The sequence below is a fragment of the Vicia villosa genome, unplaced genomic scaffold (genome assembly GCF_029867415.1).
Source record: "Vicia villosa cultivar HV-30 ecotype Madison, WI unplaced genomic scaffold, Vvil1.0 ctg.000081F_1_1, whole genome shotgun sequence".
Lineage (NCBI taxonomy): Eukaryota > Viridiplantae > Streptophyta > Magnoliopsida > Fabales > Fabaceae > Vicia > Vicia villosa.
In genome coordinates, this window is record NW_026705004.1 from 1,370,724 (window position 1) to 1,375,385 (window position 4,662).

Here is a 4,662-nt window from a genome sequence, read left to right on the forward strand (position 1 = left end):
TGAACTGTTAAAAAAACTTTTATTTAAGATTTATATTGAACATCTCATCAATGTGAGTTCCATTTCATTAAAAATTGCATTCGGATTTGCAAGAGGATCAAAATCTAAAAAAAAACTAAAATTAAGGACTAAAATTTTGAATTTTAAAATAGGGGACCAAAACCCAAAAATATTAATAATAGAGGGACTAAAATTGTAATTAAACCAAAAAAATTATATCTCTTTAAGAAAATTGTTTATATTTTTGTAAGAGACTAATTGTTATGCACAATTAATGTAGAAAGTACTACAGAGTCAATCAATCACAACTATTTATAATCATTATTTTCTATATAATTAAAATAAAAGTCAAACATAATTTAAAATCTGATTGTTACTATTATATAATACTCCTTTTGATCTTATTTATAAAAGAAAGTAGTCATTTTAAATTTCCATTTGATATTTTAGATTTATTAAATAATCAATGTATCTAGTTCATGATATAATCTAGATACATTTATTTTTTAATAAAATAAAGAATTAAGTATGTTTTTGGTCCCTATAAATATCTCAAATTTCATTTTTAGTCCATATTAAAATAATAACATATTTTAATCCCCATAAAATAATTATGCACGTAATTTTAGTCCATACTATAAAACCGATGTGTACTTTTGAATGATTATTTTACAGACATGTTTAGAACGTTATAAAAAGTTTCTCGGAAAAAAAAACTCAAAATTTAATTTCTAAGTCGAAATTTGCATTACTTTTATCATTATCTTTTAAAATTTAAAAAATTCATGTTTAATTCTTCTCATTATAAAAAATTCTATAAGTTGGCAAAAAAATATTTAATAATATTTTAAACACGAATAAAAAAATTATTTAAAAAATTAAAATTTTAAACGTAATTAAACAGTTTTAAAATTTTTAAAAAATAGTAAAAAATAAAATTGCATAAGTAAAAATTATATAGGGATTAAAATATAGCATTTTTTAATAAGAATTAAAAATAAAATTAAAAATATCTAGATATTAAAAATATATTTAACCCTAAAATAAATAGGACCATATTCTTTTAGGTTAAGTCTAGGGTGAAGGCTCAATTAAGTTCCTCACCGGTGAGACCTCTAAAAATAACCACAAGATTAAATGAATGCTTAAGATTTATTAGGATAAAATTGAGAACATGTAAAATTAGTTAGAGGTGATTTTTTTTTTAAGTGTCAAATTTTTTTTTTACTGTGTCATAAATATTTTTACTTTGTACGATTTCTGTTTCGTACATAAACATATAACAAATCTCTTCTTCTATTTTCTATTCTCTGTAAGAGTACAAACCAAATTTCTTCCTTCAATAAAATACCTATCTCTCCATCTTTTCACGTCTAAATTTTTCATCTCTCCATGTTTCTCAATAACATCTCTATTTTTTCCGGCGGTAACCCGTAACTTGAATCGAAGCGGAAGTGGTTTCAGTTACAGACACCTAATTGGACCACCGACTTCACACGGCGGTGGCTGGTGAGGTCGTCGGAGAGGTACCGAGTCTTTGTCACCGAATAATCTTGCTTTAATAGCAAAGAACACTTTAGAAGCTTGGGAGACTCTCAGGTCTGGGATGGAGAAACTGTTGCTGGTATATCCAGTAAAAGTTTGTAAATATTGAGTGATGTTAATACAAATGTGCATCTACATTAATGGAATCGTTAATATTTTGTTTTTATTCTATTTAATTTTGAAGAGTCATATAAATTTGTATAAGTAGTAGGTATAACATATAGGGACATTAAAGTCTTAAAATTTATAGACAAAAAAATCTTCCAAAATTTAAACATGTTTATGTTTATGAGTAAAACAATGAAATTTAATCTATAATGTTCTTCAGCTTCCCATTCTAAATGACAAAGAATGCACAAAACATCCTATGACAAATAAGTTCATAATTATTATGATAACTTCAATCTCAGGCACTGTGACTAACCGTCCCTTTGAACACGTAGAGATAGTCGCCATTTTCAACTCCATGCCACCTAAGACTACAACTACTAGTATCACGCATGATCCTCTGCCTGTGTATAAACATATAGTCATCAACCGGCAGAATTTTTCTGCATAGCAGCAGCTGCTTCAAGTCATTAATAGTGCTTATATCTCTCATCTCCAATGGAATGGTGGCTGCATTAAGCAAACTAGTGGAAGTTTGTACCACAAAGCTAACCTTCCTAGCTGCTGGTTCTTTGGACCGATGCGTCGTCTTGAGGAATACAAAAGACTGTGCCTCCTGCCATATACTGTTTGGTATAATCAAATCCAGAATATTGTGACATGTTAAGCTAATTATTTGCTAGAAATTTATTGTTATTATTTTTCAGAGATTCTCCAAATCAAACTGACCTGCAACAAAACAAGATTAGGTTGATGCAATTATTGTCGCTTTAGAGAGAGATGAGTACGATTTCGCCATTGTTTGTCGACACTAATAACGTCATCAACTACTTCAACACTGGTGAGTCGGCGTTGGGATTCGCGGATGAGTTCGGGGTTTCCATTGTCATTTTCCTCTCTGAATAGGGTGACGTCCAACATGTTGTTTGTCTGCAGCGACCGTCAAACTCGATGAAAATGGATGTCTGTCTTTCTGCGGCGGCTGATGAAAATAGATGATGAATGAATAAAAGATAAATAGGGTGTACAAATATTTGACAGTGTTTTAAAGGTTGAAGATGAAAATTGCAAGCTATAGTGAAAAAAGAGAATATTATTAAACATGGTTTTGAATAAATGTGATGTTGTTAAATTAATTTAATTAAACCAAGATTTGACAGCAAAATCAATTTTAATTCAAAGCCACTCAACATCTAATTTTAACCAAAATCATGTTATATTAGCGAGTATGTGTTATGAAAGAGTTTGAACACAACTTCAATCATGCTACTCAATTGCAGGAATGGGTTATAGACATTATATTCAAATATTAACATTAAGTACATGTTTGGGAGAACACTGAAATGCAATTTTACTGTGAAAAAACAAAACCACATGTAGTTTACGTCTCAACGTGCATTTCATGCCAGCCATGGATATTTCACAGCCAAAACAAATCGGTGCTATTTAAATTGCTCTCAAAATTGAAATACATAATAACCAACAAAGTGATAGCACGTCAGTCCTAATCTAGAATGCAACTTCATTGTATTTCAACAATCTTAATCATTCATCCTCCTGCAGGTTCATCTCCCTCAAAAACCTTCCTCCGATTCTCTTCATCGTGTTCAAACAGTTTTCTAGCTTGTTTCAGCTCTTCATTCATAGACAACAGTTATGTGCAACGGTTAAGTTTTGGCATATCCTGCAACAAACAAGAAGTTTTATGAGTCTTTGTCAAAATATCAAGATTAATGGAAAATGTAGTAGGAGCAAATCTTGTCATTTTAAACTACTACCGACTGCATATGCTCAACTCAATGAAAAATGTACTTCATATTAGTGCATGTGCATCATAATTCATAACTATGAAAGTTATATCTCAGAGTGTCTATAACAATTAGGAATAATCAAAGTGTCTATAACAATTAGGAATAATCAAAGTTTCTACAGTGAACCTTTAATTCAAGGGGTAACGATAAAACAACAGCCAAAAAATAAGTGAAAACTTGTATGAAAAAATTGAAGTAGATATATAACCTGCAACTTTGGAAAGTCAGATTTATGATCGCCCTTAAATGGTTTTATGGTAACAGTTCCCCTCATGATGAGAATCATATACAATAGAAAGAACGGTCTAAAGTTATCATTCCTAGTGACATGCTTCTGGCACAAGAGGTTTCTTCTAACTAGTAATATCCCTTCACATCACAAGTCTGTTCAAACAACATAACTCCACTTATGTAGGATGAACATCCATATTCCAAAGAACATCAAATATCAATCCATGAAGTATTTGCAGGATAAAATTACTATGATATTATGCAAGCATTTCAGAATTCCATAAACATGTGACTGGCTCTCAATTCATTCCTAATATCAGACCAACTCCTTTAGCCAAGAAATAAACTTATAAAATGGGAGGCACATTAATGATGTCACCAATATCTCAAATGGACCATGGGTTACCTGCAATGATGCATCGATTTACAAATTTAATTAGCCACAAATCTCAACTACATCACTCAAAGTTAACATATTCAGCCCCAAATTTCTCCCATGTTCTGATGCATAACACTTGTGCACATAGCAATCAAAGAAAAACATAATACCTTGGTTTATTCCAGTTAGCCATCTTATTTCGGTTAGCACCTCCAAAGAGCAGAGGAGCAGAAACAACTTTACGCGCAACCTCAGTTGCAAGGGGGAAATTAGTTTCCTTGAAAATTTGACCTTATTTTATAATATATTGAAAATTTTAGACGTGAAACATGGAGAGATGGAGAGATAGGTATACTATTGAAGATATTAAAATATAGCATTTTTTAATAAGAATTAAAAATAAAATTAAAAATATCTAGATATTAAAAATATATTTAACCCTAAAATAAATAGGACCGTATTCTTTTAATGTGTTCCAATTAAATATTTTTTTAAGATGCTCTTAGCGATAACAATCTATAGCTGACTACTACTGATAAGTTATAACATGGATAAGATTATGTTATGCGTGCGAACACATTTTAGAAT

General features: G+C 30.3%; 1 long non-coding RNA gene across 1 annotated transcript; it reads right to left on the reverse strand.

The window, feature by feature from the left end:
* Positions 1–2,267: 2,267 nt before the first annotated feature.
* LOC131623811 (uncharacterized) lies at positions 2,268–4,365 on the reverse strand. The gene is made up of 3 exons (XR_009290314.1): positions 4,245–4,365; positions 3,673–4,101; positions 2,268–3,337 (listed from the first exon to the last, which is right to left on the reverse strand). It is a non-coding gene; the product is annotated as an uncharacterized LOC131623811 (long non-coding RNA).
* Between the last annotated feature and the right edge of the window lie 297 nt (positions 4,366–4,662).